A 17,453-nucleotide genomic window follows, 5' to 3' on the forward strand; every position below is an offset into this window, starting at 1 on the left:
CAAGTTCACCGGGTTCATATAAATATCTTACAGTAATATTACCTAATACTGGTTGTTTCGAAAAATCATGTCATTTTATTTGTATTTGTTTCTTTGTAATCGAATTAATGGGTTTAATGACAGTTGTTCGAGTAATTTTATTATTTAATGCAGATATTACACTTGGTAATCTTGCAACCCTTTCGCGGGATCTTTTGTCTTTCTGAATCATTTCCTTTGCATACTAATATAAAAATAACCGCTTAGCAAATGTTCGATTAAATAGTTCACCAATTGCCGGATCACGATGAATTGCTGTATGTTCGCGTCTAATTCCGACATTATGTTTTTTCATTAGAGATGATACTACACCAAGACAGTCTTTACCAGGATTAACTTGCAATAGTTGTGGCCATCGAAAGGGTCCTCGTTGATAATTCGTTCAAAAGCAGATACAACATCAACAGCTGTTTTAGTTGATAATGGTTCTGCTTTTTTATGAATAAAATATCAGCCTGATGAACTTCATTAGGAGTGCTGACATCAAAATGTGCGTGCTGAATTCGTTTAGGTGGTGGTAGGTAAATTTGCCATATTGTCTGTCGTGTTAATCAATTTGCGGCGGCAGAACGGTTAAAAATTGCTGCATCAGCAAATATGCTAATTGCTGCTCTACCTTTCCAATATCCTCTTGGGCTATAATAAATCGATTACATCATTTTAATAATTTGTTGATTAATTACCGGCATCGAATAATAATTTACCTTTCATTGCAGATCTTACCAACCAATTAGCTAATGATTCTCTGATATTTTTATATTTTATGGAATTTAACGAATGAATCAACTTCACATCTGCTATATGTCGTTGTTGTAAATCTTTACTTTTATAAGCTACATCATGAGCGTGACATACTTTATCAATATCATAGGATGCTCTCCAGGTTTTGGTTGATCTCGTTCGTCAAATCGAATATCAAGTCGAATATCAAGTCGAGATCCAGGACCACAACACTTATATCCAGGAAGGTGTATTTCTCCTGGGTTTTTAGCCCATGGTGTTCCTGATCATTTTCCTAATGAAGTAGCGATATCACCAAAACATTTACTGGTTGAAATAAATTATATTCACTTATACCACATTTTACACATTTACCTGCAAGTGCGCGTCTTTTATTTTCTGTTGTTATTGTTGTCATGACACTTGTAGGAGTATGTGCTCTACATCTAGCACAATATAGGTTCATATTATTTATTATATTTGTACAACATGGATCTCACTGATTTTTCGGCGACACGAAAACAAGAGCTGGTTAAACATATTTCAGCATTACCGAATTCCATCAGAATGATTATAATAGGTCCTTCCGGATCAGGTAAAACACAATTATTACTTAATTTGATAACGATATGGTTAAAGTGGGAAAGTTATATTTAGTTGCACCATCAGATGATGATGATAGATGCTACGATTAACTTAAGATTTTAATGAAAATGCAATATTGTTAAATGAAGATTGTGACGACATTCTTAATTTTATAACCGATATTAATGAAGCACGGTCTGTAGATGAACTCGACGGGTTTATTAATAATCTCGTAGTATACGATGACGTGATGATGGACAAGTAATCAAATCCAGCTAGAATATTTTCACGAGGTAGGCATACAAATACTGATGTGATTTATGTTACTCAACGATATACACAAATACATAAAAGTGATCCGAGATAACTGTAGTATTTTAGTTGTGTTTAACCAAACTTGGTGCAGTGGAGATATGGACATAATTAGATTTAGAAATTTATTTTCAAAAGCACAAACTACTCCACACGGATTTATAACAATAAATGTACACGATCCTCGATCACAGTATCGTATAGGCTTTGAAATATTTGTTGTTGATATAATAGTGATCTACTTAATGTAGCAGAGGAGGCGCGACCTCATTGAGACGTCACGCGGGTGAAGGACAACATATATACTTTTTTTAAAAAAAACATTTTTTGACACAAATAAAGTAACCAAAAAAAACAAACCCCTAAGAGAGAATCTATGAGAGAAACTTTCTTTAAAGTTAGAGGCTTTGGTTTAGCGTCGGTGACCTTAATTATTTAATTTTTTCGTATCAGGTTTATAGTTTTCAAAGTTACGTTTCAGCAAAAGGCCTGTTCGCCTCCTCTGCTGCTGCTGCACATACTGATACTGATACACATACCTCTTGATTTCTTAAGAGCGTTCCTTTGTGTTGTGTAGCTCATTAGATATATTAGTGTATGACAGAATTTAGCGAGTGTAACTACTGTTTTCCATAAAGTGTATTGCTTGAAACTAAATTAGTACAACATATTGACATACGAAAGTTGTGCATTATATTTTATTGTTGAACCATTGCCATCATTGGGTAGAGAGTTGATAATGCTGAAGAGCGGTGATTGCTTTGGGTATATAGCTTTATATACTTCTGATTTACTTTATGACCTTTTCCCTTTCGGTCAAGTCTCTTGACTGGTAGTCTTAAAATAAATAATTAATTGGATAAGGATTACATCTTTTCTTAATGCTTTGATATACCAGGACTCTTTGCCAACCACATCGTATTCCCATCTAAGTGCATTCTTTCTGTCCTGCATAGATAAAATAATGATCAATTATGCTAATCACTGATGTTCATTTTACAGATTAAACGTATTGAAGGTCATCCAATTTGTATCAACACAACAAAGTTAGCAATCATACGAAAGAATCGCAACACATCGACAGCAACAGGAAGAAGTCAGACAAACCCCCATTCCCAGAGGAAATTCTGACTCCAATAAATATAACATGTTTAACATTGTTCATGTAATCCACATGAACCATTTGCGATTCAGGTTCCAAAATTTGACCCCCAATAGGTTTTGTTAGAAACATAAAAATTGGAAACCAGTTTGCGCATTTCTTTATATATTGCAAATGTACATATTTTGGAAAAAGGTATCCTAAAAGCATAAGATAATTTTCCTTGAGGAATGTTCCAGTAGTAGTGAAATTTGGAATATGCGATGTGACTTGCAGGTAACTCATCAATAGTGCAGTTTATAAGTTTGCTACTGAACAATGGTTGCTCAATTGGTACAGCAATTAGACTCATAGTCCAAGAGATGCATTTTCATGGTGGGTCGGCTGCCTAAGTGTATCCCTGGGAAGACGGTTGGTTCCTATTTTCTCAATGTGAGATAGGCACTATAGTGTTAATCTAATTACCTTGTCAAATGAATCTACAAAAATCCACTTTACAGAATATCTCAAATGCCGTGATCAGAGACATAAAAAATGTACCAACTTTATCATTTCTATTTGAGGTTTCATTTTTCAACAGTTCAAAACAGAGCCTTTTGTTGTTGTTGAGTTTATTTATAGTGGCGTGAGCACAATTGTGAATGTGTCCTGGGTAAGGGAATGGTGCCACCTCCCCAGGCTTTTATGGGTTTAAGGAACTCTGATAGTTTGGCCTCAATCTGTGGGTCCATAAAAGTCCCTGACAGTTGAATAGCTGGCTGTCATTAGTGGGAAGGAGAGCTCGGGAACGGTCCTGGTTGCTTTATATCGCTGGTTTCTTGTTGCATTTGCCTGGTGTTTCTTGCGATATTTTTTTCTTTTTCAAAATGTTCTAAAAAGGGGGGGGGAGGGGTTTCTATGCTGTTTATAGAGGTTGTTAGTATAAATCATGTATGAAGAGAGATTTTCAAGGTTATTATAGTATTACTAGTACAGGTGTTTAGGTTGTGCTTCCTACGTTATGTTATTTATAAGTTTTTAGATATTGCCTCTTTAAGTTATTGATTTATTAATGTTTTTAGAGATTGAATGTTATTTATACTTTATTTAGTAAGAGACCGGAGTCTAGCCGATTACGCAGTTCGTTAAGGACATCTAGGACCGGAGTCCTAGCTGATTACTCGGTTCGTTAAGGACATCTAGGACATCCGATTTTGCGGTTTCCTTAGTTTTTGACAGGTGCTTCGTAAGTGAATTATTTATTAATATTTTTATAAAATTGAATGATATGTTATGGGTTTTTATGTGGTGGCTTCTAAATTTATTTAGCTATTTATTGCGTCTTTTGTTTTTGTGGGTATATTAATTACATTTTGTTCCTAAGTCCTGCTGAGTCTATGAATTTATTTATATTTTTATATGCTGATTGTTTATTTTCATTAGAATCCATAAGTATCTCTGGGGATGTGTGTGGTGATCCAATCTCTTTTTGGTTTTTGATAAATATTTTCCGAGCGGGTTGATATTTTGGGCATATATTGAATACGTGGTGTAGATCTTCGGTGGTGTGGCAGTTAAAGCAGTTAATGGTTGCTGGTTTGGGTCCTATAAACCTTACAAAACTGCTTGCCAGTTCAATTTTTCCAGTTATTATCCTGTTTATGGTTTTCTGTTTTAAATAGGTACCCTTAGGTAGCTGTATGTTCCTATGTACGGTTTTTGGGGTTTCATAGTGCTTTTTACCTTTTGTGGAGGAGTTCCAAAAATATTGCCATGTTTGGTCTATATATGATTGTGCGAAGCTTAGTGCTTCTGTAGAGCTATAGTTAAGCTTGATAGAGTTTTGATCTCCTAGTTTTTTGTGCAACTTTGTCTGCTGTTTTGTTGCCAGAGATTCCAATGTGCGACGGTATCCACATGAGCTCGACCAATTGATGTGCTGTGGTGATATCGTCTAGCAATTGGCATGCCCTGTCGAGGAAGTGTTCCCTAGAGTGTGTATTTAGACTTTGGATCGATTTGGTAACGCTTAGGGAATCGCTTATAATGACTGCTTTAGGTATTTGGTTGTCTTTGATCCATTGTAGTGATTTAAGTATAGACCAGAATTCAGTGGTGTAGATGGTGCAATAGTCAGGTAATCTGGATCCCGTTTGTATATTGAATTCATGGATAACCATTTCTGGTTGATTTCGTTTGCCAGTAAAGGTTTTTGTAAGTTTTCTTTTCCTTCTTTATTGCCTAATTTGGTAGCTTCAATGTTAATACTTGGTGGTTTTTGTAGCCATGGTGATTTGTTCTGGTCTGTATTGTTTGGTACCTGTTTTATTTAGTAGAGGTATCTTTTCTCTTAGTTCAAGGATTAGTTGTGGTGGGTATGATTTTGGATTTGAAGACAACTTTACACTTGTCTATAGCTATTTTGGTGGCATGGTTGTCTGCGTGATAATTTAATCGAATGGAGTATCGGAGGAGCAGTTCTTGCCTACGTAATTTTAAGGGTAGTTCTCCTTTTAGTGTTTGTAGTTCTTCTAAAGATGTTGAGGGGAGTGTTCCTGTGCATAATAGTAAGGCTTTTCTCTGGACAGTGTCAAGTTTTTGTAGTACAGGTTGCTTAGCCGAGTTATATGCTTGGCAACTGTAATCCAGTTTTGATCTGACTAGGGTTTTATATATCGTGAGGAGGGTTTCCTGGTTGGATCCCCAGTCAGTCCCTGTGATGTTCCTGAGTAAACTGAGATCTTTGTTACAATTCTGGGTGAGTTGTTCAATGTACGGTTTCCATTTGAGGTGGTTGTCAAAGAACATTCCTAGGAATTTTACTACTGTTACGTATTTGATTAATTGATTTTGTATATAGAAGTTTAGATAGACTAGGCTGTTATTTCGTTTGGGGGTGAATATGATTGCCACAGTTTTTTCATGAGATATTTTGAAACCCCATTTGGCCGCCCATCTCCCTATGTTATCTAGGATCTGCTGGATTTCTTTAACTACTGTGTTATTGGTAGGATTTTCATTCCTCCATATGCCACTATCATCTGCAAAATGTGACAAGTTTATTGTTATGGAGGCTGCATTGAGGTCAAGGTCGTATACCATTAGGTTAAATAGTAGGGGACTTATTACACTGCCTTGCGGTGTTCCATTTTCAAGTGAAAATTCTTCCGAATGGGTGTTGTCTATTGTTGTGGTAATTCTCCGACCTGTGAGGAAATCGCCAATCCAGTTGAACAAGCGTCCAGTTATTCCAAATTGGTTTAATTTGGCTATTAGTCCATTGGTCCATACTAGGTCGAACGCTTTTTCTAGGTCTAGAAAAACCGCTATGCGGTTGCGATAGGTTTTCCTATGTGCGTTAAAAGCGAGTTTGATGTCTGTTTCCAATCTGAGAAGTTGGTCAGTGGTGGACCGTTTGTTCCGAAAGCCACATCGATTTATGGCGAGTAGGTTATTGGTTTCTAGGTGGTGTTTTAACTTATTTGCGATTATTGTCTTCAGTATTTTGCAAATATTGTTTGTAAGGGAGATGGGTCGGTACGAATTTATGTTGATGGGATCTTGACCTAGCTTGGAGATTAGTATTACTATGGCCTGTTTCCATTTGGTGGGTAGTTGGCCTTTATCCCATATCCTATTAAAGAGTTTGATTATGGCTTTCTGCCCCATGGGTCTGTTTTTAAAGATTCCCTTTGTATAGCCTTGTAGTTTGGGCAGGCGTTTGTGTTCTTGTGTTATGAGGGTTTCCTGTAGGCAGATTACATCTGGTTTTACAGCCGTATTATTCAGTTTGTTCCACAGTTCTGGTTTTTAAAGATTCCTTTGCAGTTCCATTACCAGATGGTGATTTTATTAGCATTATAATTACTTTAACAGAGCCTGCTAACTTAAATTCAGTGGTTAACAGGAAGTGAAGTGTTTCGATTCAGAGAGAACAATCTCCAAGTGAAAATATTCTTGCAGACTTGGATATGAATACGTATGCATGATGAAATTCAGAAGCAGTAATATTAATACAATGTTTTATTTTTATTTTGAATTTTCTGGAACAGTAAAGAATGATCTTCACGTGAAGCTAATTCGTTGCAGTATCTTTAATTATGACATTTAAGAACTTTCAAAGAAGGTATGTGATGTATTAAATATAATAGATACATAGATACATACATACATACATTTGTTGTCTTTTTTCTCTTGGAAGAAACCTTATTAATAGATCAAATAATAGAACTCATATATGCTTATGATTCCTAGATTTGAATATTCTGTTTAATTCTAGTAAAACAAATGTATGTTTTAGATAAAAGGTAAATACTATAGCTTTTTTATCATTATTCGCTCAAGTGAACGAAATCTTGCTAATGTTAGCAAGAAATGCTCATGAGTATGCAAGTTTCATATGAGCAGATTTTCTCACGTGAGCGAGATCTTGCCATTTTAAAAATTCCTGCACGTGTTATTTTCTTGTTAGAATACATTTACTAATGTGAGTGCTACCTCGCTTGCATGTTAAAATGAACATGAGAATAACCTGAGTTAGATGTCACGTGAGAATCTCATGCGCAAAAGGGTAAGCAGTGCATGCAATCAATATTTCATGAGACTGGCATTTGATTCATTTTCTTTATAATATCTGTTTTCATGTCATCATTTTCATAGCAATAGATATTTCATAGGAAATGTTATACCTCAATCCTTAATTCAGTTTCAAATGCTATCCTACAAATCCTTTCTTTGGAAGCAATTCAGATGAAACTTTTTATCAGTTTTCAGAGCTATACAGTCCATGACTGCATAAAACCCACCTGATTCGTACTGGAATATCAATGTGCAGCAAGTAGTAAGACTAAACCGGCACTTAAAATAAATATTATTCTCATCACTATTTCCAACTATTTTAAATATCACGCACATACGTTAGAAAATTTGCTTTTCTTTCTTCCATTTACCATTTTCTTTCTGTCCTAGTTTGCCAGTGACTTTCATTTTCCTTTATCTTTTCTCTTTATTCAATGTTAATTCTTGATTTTCCTTTTCACTTTTTTCTTTCTCCAATTTCTCATTTGATACAATTTCTAGTGTCTTCTCTGTTCTTTTTTCTTTCCCTTTCCCTTTTTTTATGTTAAATCCAGCCCATTCATTCCTGCTTCGTCTGTACCCAATATTTCATTCTATACTTTTTCTGGATATTTCTATCATCCTTTCTCTGTTTGTTTGTTGAATGTTAGGATTTACCATTCTCTTTCTCCACTTCTCTAATATCTACCCTTAATAGTGACTTATCTTTTTCTATATTTGGTATTTAATCTTGTCCATTTGTGTTTGTCTTTCCTTTTCCAATTTTCCATTTTCTTTCTTTCCTTTTCCATGTTTACATTTTCCAAATGATTTTATTTTCATCTTTTTTCACTTTTCATACTTTGTTATGGATTCTGTTGGTTAAATTCATGAATGGTTATTCAAGGTATTATTGTTTTCTTCTGGATCTTTGAAAGGAATTTCTTGAGTCTGTCGTTGTTGCTGTTTTCTTTGTAATTTTACTTGTTCTCTTATTTCCCGTAAATATTGTTCATGTTCAGATGATGAGGTCCAATTGTCGAGCAATTAACTTGAGGAGGTTGATACGGATATAGAAGATATATATTTCATAAAGGGCGAGACACTGCTGCTTCTAATCTTTACTGGATTAACAGGCATTGGTAATGTTCTTTTTCTTTCGTACTGGTTGCAAGGAAGGACTTGTATGAGGATAGTTTCTTTAATAAACTTTTCTATTGCATTCTTCATGAAAGTCTATTGTTCTGCTTCTGCTTCCGATCTTTTAACCCAGTTGAATGTGAAAAGATATAAAAATCCCCCTTTTGGGCCCTACAACTATGCGGATTGTCGTTTCGTCTGAATATTTTCAGACATCTGGTACAATTATACTCCACTCCAGAATGTTGTTCTCTCAGATGCGTTATACAGCGTGACTTAAACTGAAATGTAAGTCCTCGCAAATACCACACTGGTAGGATATTATCTGTATATAAAACAAAAACCAAAAAATATTTGCAAAGAATACTTAAAGAATACTCAAGTGACAAAATAATTGTTCTGGTCCTTTTTATAATTTTATATTGGTAAACCATTGTGGTAAGTTTGCACTTTCATATAACCTTAATTTCGGTTTTTGCTGAGGCCCTCCTTTTATTCTATACAGTACATCATAACTTTCTTCAGGATTTGATATGGACCTTTCCACTGTCTTTGTAACTTTTGATGTAACCCAATTTTTCCGACTGGAATATGATACCAAACAGCATAACCTTCTTGATATTTATTTATTTTTGTGTCCTAGTTTCTTTTCATACATTAGCTAGACAAATTCATTCTTTTTCTTGCAGACTCGTGTACTTTCTTAATTTTATATTCAAGATTATTTGCATACTCTGTTTTGTATCTTTGTTCATTATCATTCTCATTTATTTCAGGTTTTCCTAGTACCATGTCAATGGGAAGAACTATTTCTCTTCCAAATGTCATCATGCTGGGAATTATTCCAGTTGATTCATGTACTGCTGATCTTTACGCCATTATGACCAAAGGTTAGATTTCATCCCATTTATATTAATGTGAGGGCACAGATGCTGAAAGCATGTTATAAATGGTTCGATTAGCTCTCTCCGTCATGCCATCACGTTGGGGTCTGGCAATAGAAGTTCGTTTTTTTCCCAATTCCTAATATTATAAATATCTCTTTGAAATGTGACTCGAAGTTGTTTCCCTGATCTGTGTGAATAGGAAGAGGTATTCCAAATCTTGGAATATAATTATCAATCAATTCTTTCTTTGTTCTTTTAGCATCAATCTCTTCTACTGGGTATGCCTCGGCCCACTTGGTAAAATTAACATATTTGACCATTATGTATTTATTTCCCTGTTTGGTCCTGGGGAGTGGACCTATAATATCAATAGCCACCCGTTCTATATGAGCACCTACATTGTAGGTTGTCATGGGTGCTTTTGGTTTCCAAAGGGAAGATCTTCTACTGGTACACACATCACAATTCTTGCACCAGTTTTCAACATCTTTATTCAGCCCATACCAAAACAATCTCTGTCACACGTTTTGTACAGTCTGTGCTACTTCTAAGTGTACAGCTGTGACACTATTATGCAACTGTGTAAGTATACAGCTTTTTAAGCATTCTGGGACAGCAATATGCATGGTGACTGTCATTACAGCAGCATTTTTCCATTTCCTATACAAAATCTCATTTTCTACTACACATGAATCAACCTGTTTCCTTTAGTATTTTATTTCAGGATAGTAATGTAAAATATCTGACCATTCATATTTCTTTTCACTTGTCACCACCCCCCTTACTAGTTCCAGCACTGTATCATCATTTTGTAAATGGAATACTTTGGACATGTCCAAGTTGTCCATATCATCTTTTGACTGAGACGGGATAGTTATCTCTGTACTTATGCTACTGTCAGGAGATTGAGAGTTTCCTCGTATCCTCTTTTGTAACATAGAGTTTGTCACTTACACCCTTTAAGTGATTACATTTTTCACTCAACACTCTTGTTTTTTTTTCACCGTGTGGAATCTCCGACAGATTTCTCACTAGAGTATTGACATTAAAAGAGTATCCAATTACCACAGAACACATAGTCCAATGAAGTAAATAGTAGACGTTGGTTCTATGGGGACTATGCATAGTAAAAATATTGTGAATATCACTTTTATATAAATCTATATTCATCTATTTGCTCTTTGAGTTTACGTGAGATAGAATAGCCACGGAACCTATTTGATTTGGTAGCTTCGAAATACAAGCAACCAATTCTTTCTCTGATTCAATTTCAGCATAAAGTTTAACCTTTTCACAATAGGTACAGTTCTTTTAGCACATGTACGTTTTGATAAAGCTCCCGCATTAGAGTGCAATCTGCCAGCTGTGTATAATCTCAAAATCATAGGTAGTCAGAAAGGTCAAGCGGCTAGCTAATTGACATTCTACCATTTAAGAATTTCTCAGCCATTTCAGACTGCCATGATCAGTCCTCACTATGAACTTCTGTCCATAACGACAGTGATGAAAATGTTTGACCGCATTTCCACTGCAAAACGTTCTTGTCTTGTGACACATTATTTTCTTTCAGTTTTCGAGAAACATTTGCTAATTTAAAGTAGCTAATTACCTTTTATTCTCCGTTTTGAATCTGGAATAGTACTGCTCCTTGACCCACATTTGAGGCATCACAATCTAAAAAAAATATCATTTTCAGTCAGGAATGCCAAGATTGGTACATGTATCAGTGCATGTTTTATATCCTTGAAGGACTGCTCACATTTCTCAGTGCATACCAATTTTCTACGTTTTTCAGGCAATTCATGTATAGGTTTGGCCAAAGTAACAAACTGATACACATATGATCTGTATTAACTTGCCAAACAAATGACGTTTCTAGCTTCTTTTACATTGTTAGCGGTTGGCCAATCTCTTACCGCTCTGGTTTTATCTGCACTTGTTCACACACCAGTTACAATTAGAGTATGACCTAAAAATGTGACCTCGTTTTGAAACAAGTTTCATTTCTTCATCTCCAAATAAGTGAAGTGTTCTTCAAAGGTTTTGGAATAGTGGATGATATCATCAACGTACGGAATGACCTTTATTATGTCCATCATTTTAATCAATTTCAGCTTGGCAATATCATGATTTCATATCCAGACAAGACCACCATTATGATCCTGCTAAAGCTTCTAAACTATTATCTATTCTAAGCAATGACTGTTCCGTTAGTTCTTTATCGAGATGTTTTAGAAGGCCTTGCAAACATTTCTGCTAAATGTTCTGGTAATTGTTGAACATTATCCCCTTTCCGGTTTATTGCACCACCAGGAATACTGTGTACAACTTGCACTGATTATAATTCTGAGGTAACATTAATTTATACACATGAACTGGTTTGTCTCCTAAATTTGCTTTTCTGAGAGGAATTTATCCAATTGTAGGATGTACTTAACCTTTTGCTACTAGTAGACCAGTTTTCTCCACAAATTTTGAGAATGATTCAGTTAAGCCCATTGCATCCTTATCATACAGGTCAATTGGTCTGCCATTTACAATTACTTCAGATTCAGGCAGTATCACAACATTTTGAGTTCAATCAGTTCTACAGCACATAATTTTTTTTTCATCTGATTTTATATAGTATGGTAATTTTTCTCCTTTTACATTTAAATAATCTTTACTATTAATAGGGTCACACTGGTGTTTCTTTAAAAAGTCAATACCAAGTATTCCATCTTGTTGTATGTCTGCTAACATTACTTCATGTGTGACACTATGAGTTCATAACATGATTTCTACTTCTGCTTGACTATCAATAGGTTAGCTTTCTCCTGTTACAGATAAAAACATACTTTTTACTGGAGTCACCTGCGGTTGTGAGTTTTCTGACCGAGATTTTACTACCTTACTACTCAGAACTGTAACATTTGCACCAGCGTCACACAACTAAGAAATGAAATTTCGATTTACTTTAACATTTACAAAATATCCTGTATCAGTCACTAGATTGTTTAGTTTGATCAATTGGACCTTTCGTTCTTTACAGTCGCGCTTCGGTCCCCAAACTTGACCCATTAATGTTTCCATGACCTCTGATCTATCAGTAGTTTCCCATTTGTTTCTAAAACTATGGTTTATCTTGTATTTTGGATCTTGATTTTGATTTCTATATCTCTTTTCAAGAATTCATTTTCTGTTAGTACTGTTTAGAAAGGTTTGAAACCATTTCCCATTGTAATCTCTTTGGCGAACTTTTCTTCTGACATTGTCATTCCTATCATCTTGTTTTCTTTTCCAGTTTTTGTATTCTCTTTTTGTTTGTTTCTGACTGCAATTGTTCTATTTTTCAGACAAATGTTTAAGCCTTTGTACAATTTTATCTAACTGGCATTCATTAGGTACAGTTTCTATTTCAGACAGCGAGTTCACATTTGTCTGTCTCTGTTTATCAGCTAGTTTGTGAGCTTCCATTTTAACAGCCATTGTCTCAGCCTCGTTTAGTGTTTTAGGACTACCTTCTCTTAGTCTTAGTCTAGTTTCAGAGTCCAGAAAGGCATCAATAAAATAGTTCCTGGCTAAAATGTCAATAATTTCCCCATTTTTATCAAGATATGCCTGTTTGGTCAATTTCTTGATGTTTTGCGCCAATTCAGAAACTGATTCTCCCTTCTCTCGAACTCTAGATTTAAGCTGAGTCCTGTATATTTCAGCTTTATTTAGAGTTCCAACTCCAGCTATTAGTACTTTTACCAGATTGTAGTATTTTTTCCTTTGTTATGGTTCAATTTCATTAAGCTAAGAGCGAGCAGTACCATTGAGAATACAATGACTTTGAATGATAATCCCAGTCATTAAGTTCTTCAACAATATTGAACTGAGTAACTAAATTGGTAAGCACAATACTAGGGAATGTGATTGAAAAATAAAAATTAAATGCAATATTATGCACATGTCAAGAAAAACAAAACATTTCTTAGAGCATTAAAATAAGTAGCTGTTGTGTTTTGGGAGCGACTATCATAACAATGATGTTGCTGAACATTTAAGCTGTTTTTACCACTTGTGGCTGCTACTGATCTTGGTATTTCTTCCATGTTTTCATCACCTATGGAATATTTGCAGTCAGTTAATTTAAAAGATCGTGCAAGTATTTAATACGAAATGCTATCTAAAATCTTTCTGGTCTCAACAGCTATTATGCCTACATATGTTTACATGAAGAGTCCATGTATTTGTCCTTGTCAGCAGTTTCTCGTGTAATTTGGCTACCTTGATATTCAATTATGAATGCTCTGATATGCAGCTTCATGGGTTTGTTAGCATTAGTTGAGCCACAGAAATGCCATACCACGAGTCAGAAATTTAATTTTGATATAATATAGGCATGATATAAATTTGGCGTTTATATATTTTAGTATTAAGTAATGTCCAATCCATTTCAGACACAAGGAGGGTGGGTGGTTGAGACTGCAGCATTTACCAAACTGTATAAATGTGTACACGGAATACAATAACCGAAACAATGTTGTTTAATAAAAACGACTTGAAACAACTTTTAAATGGATTTGCTGACTGCTATTTATATGCAAGTCATTGACAATGTGCATATCGTAAGCAGCAGCAGGGAGAGTGAACAGACCACTTTTTGAAGGGTCCAAAATTGAAATAAACCTTTGCCAAAAAAGACGATTAAATAACGTAAATAACTCTAAAATTAAGCCTTCTAATCACCACTGGAGGCTTCCTTAACTAGGTTAGTTCATTTTATTATTTTGCTTTTCCCCGAACTGAACTATAAATGTGTACTCGTATGTTACGAAATTGTACCAACTCGGTGGTCGCACCCTCCCTGCTGCTGTAATTAAATCATTCTCTCAACCAAAGATTTTATCGAGACTTATACGATATCGTGATCGAGGATCAAGTATATTCATTGTTATAAATCCCTGTGACGTAGATTGTGCTTTTGAAAAGATGTTTTTAAATTCAATCATATCCATGCCCCACTAATCCAATTCTGATAAATATTTAACAGAGTATGTGTATCGACTCCATTAAACACAACTAAAATAGTGCAGTTATCTCTGCCCACTTCAGGTATTTGTGTGTATCGCTGAGTAACATAAATCACGTTCGTGTCTGCCTCGAGAAAATATCCGAGCTGGATTTTATTGTTTGTCCAGCATCACATCATTGTATGCAACTAAATTATTAATAAATTCGTCAAGGTCGTCAAAGGATGGTGCTTCATCAATATCAGTTATAAAATTAATAATGTCATCGCCATCTTCGTCCAAGTATTTTGCATTTTCTTTAAAATCTTTATGTACATCGTAACATTGCTGATCATCAGCTGACGGAACTACTAAATACAACTTATCCCATTTTAGCCATCTCATTATCATATTAAGTAATAACTGAGTCTTACTACTTCCAGTTGGATCTATTTTTATCATTCTAATAGAATTTGGTAGCACTGGACGATGTTTGAAGGGCTCTTGCTTTCGTGTCGCTGAGAAATCAATGACATCCATGTTGTAGAAATATAATAAACAATATGAATCTATATTGTGTTCGATGTAGAGCATTTATAACCACGCTTAGCCTACCAACAATAATAACAAAAACTTAAAATCGTGCACTTCTGGGTAAATGTGTGCGATGTGGTACAATTAAATATATATATATATATATATATATATATATATATATATATATATATATATATATATATATATATATATATATATATATATATATATATATATATATATATATATATATTTCTAGCAGTAATTTTACTGGTGGTGGTGATATAGCTAATTCATTCGGGAAATTACCAGGAACTCCATGGGCGAAATACCCTGGAGAGAAACACCTTCCTGGATATAATTTTTGCGGTCCTGGTACCCGACTTGATGTCCGACTTGATGAACAAGTTCAACCAAGAGATGTAGAATATCCTATAAATGATACTGATCGAGCATGTCATATTCACGATGTAGCTTATACAAATAAAGATTAACAACAAAGACATATAGCAGACGTGAAGTTGATTCATGCATTAAATTCCATTAAAAATACATATTTAAAAGAATCATTATCTAACGGGTTGATAAAATCCGCGATGAAAGGTAAGTTATTATTCGGAACTGGTAATTAATCAACCCATTATTGAAATAATGGTATTGATTTATTATAGCCCAAAAGAGGATATTAGAAAGGTAGAGCAGCAGGAAAAAACTCGCTGATGCAGCAAATGATACACGTTCTGTTGCTACAGCGTGGTCAACACGACAGGCAATATGGCAAATTTATATACCACCACAGAAATGAATTCAGTACGCACATTTTGATATCAGCACCTCCAATGAAGTTCATCAAGCAGATATTTTATTTTTACCACACGATACTATCAAAACTGGTAGACGCCAATCAACGTACAAATACGCATTAACTGTCAATAGCGTTGCACGTACGTAGAAAGAAGCAGAACCATTATCAACTAAAACAGCGACTGATGTTTCTTCTGCTTTTGAGCGAAGTTCTGAACGAGGACCCTTGCGACGGCCACATTTACTACATGTTGATCCTGGCAAAGAATTTCTAGGCTCAGTACTGTTGTTGATGAAACAACATAAGTCAAAATCAGAAGAGGACATACTGCAATTCATCGTGATCAGGCAATTGTTGAACGATTTAATCGAACGCTTGCTGAGCGGCTATTTGGATATCAATATGCAACGGAAATAATTCAGAAAGATATAAGATCCCGCGAATGGGTAGAAAGATTACCAAGTGTAATAGCTGCGTTAAATAATTAAATTACTCGAACAACTGCCATGAAACCTATTAATGCAATTGAAAATAAAATACCAATACGGTGACATGTATTTTTAAAACAGCCAGTATTCGGTAATGTTGCTGTAAGATATTTATATGAACCTAGTGAACTTGAAGGTGGTAATTAAAAATAGCAACTGATCCTTTTTGGAGCATTACGACACATAATATTTATAACGTGGCAAGATCCACGGTTAGACCTGCAGTATACATATTAGATTCAACTGCTCTTTAACGTGGATTTGTTCGATTACACTCAAGATAGGTCAGCATCACATGTTCGTGTGTGTAACAGAGTCTGCTATTAATTCTATCTACGGTAAATTGTCCTGAATTATTAAGAATATTGTTCCACAACATTGCCGTGTTACAGCTTGTACAATGATTATTCTGTTGTTGTTTTAAAGCTATGATAAATTTAACATCGAGATCAAAATTGAGTTTATTTATTTTTTATCACACTTTTTATAACTATTTCTTTCTTATTATATCATCAACAGCAACTTCGTTGTTTTCTTCGATATTTTATGTAAATTTTATGATAACTCTAGGTAACTGACATAATCTCCTAACTCTAGAAACTGCAAGATAAACTAAATTTGACCATTCGATACGGTCATCAATAATTCAAATATTAGTATCAGCAATAGTTAATCCTTGCGATGAATGAATCATTATAGCTTATCCTAGCGTCCATGGAGATTTGTCCCTGACTCCGTCAGGCGTTAACGCGTTCTCAACAACACTGACAGGAACTAAAACAATATCATTTAACACAAGAGGTTGTTTTTCTGGCGATCCTGGAATTTCATCTTCAACATTTTGCTGTCGATTATCTGCTGGGCGATAGCACAATGGTAGAGGTCAATTTCAAAAAAATTTATTTTATGTAACATAAATAATTGTTGTTGAAGTGTATCACGAACAATCTTTCTACTTGCAACTATCAAATCATCTGGTCTCTATTAATTCCAAAATTTGTTAATAGGAGTTTCTAAAATTATTATACGCATCATTTTACATTGAATTTTATATGGTTGTAGTCTGGTTCATTTTTTTCATTTTTTTTAATTCTTGATGAAGTGCTCTTTGATCATCGGTTATTTCGTCATAATAATCAACAAAACTCCTTAACCATTCATGCAGAGACAATCCAACAAAAGGTGGTGGTTGGGCATGATCGCCACACATTATTACAGCAGTATTCTTCAACAAAAGCCAGTCAAGAAATATTTTTAGTGATACTGTGCATATTTCATCCCAAATAATAATCCTTGGATATATTTTTCACCTTTTCATTTAGG

At 34.7% G+C, this 17,453-nt stretch overlaps 1 long non-coding RNA gene across 1 annotated transcript in view; it reads left to right on the plus strand.

The window, feature by feature from the left end:
- Positions 1 to 17,453, plus strand: part of LOC149797173 (uncharacterized) — a 57,541-nt gene that overhangs the window by 11,931 nt on the left and 28,157 nt on the right. The gene's annotated exons all lie outside the window — the stretch shown is intronic.

Source organism: Sinohyriopsis cumingii, chromosome 6, assembly GCF_028554795.1.
Source record: "Sinohyriopsis cumingii isolate HCF-2022 chromosome 6, ASM2855479v2, whole genome shotgun sequence".
Lineage (NCBI taxonomy): Eukaryota > Metazoa > Mollusca > Bivalvia > Unionida > Unionidae > Sinohyriopsis > Sinohyriopsis cumingii.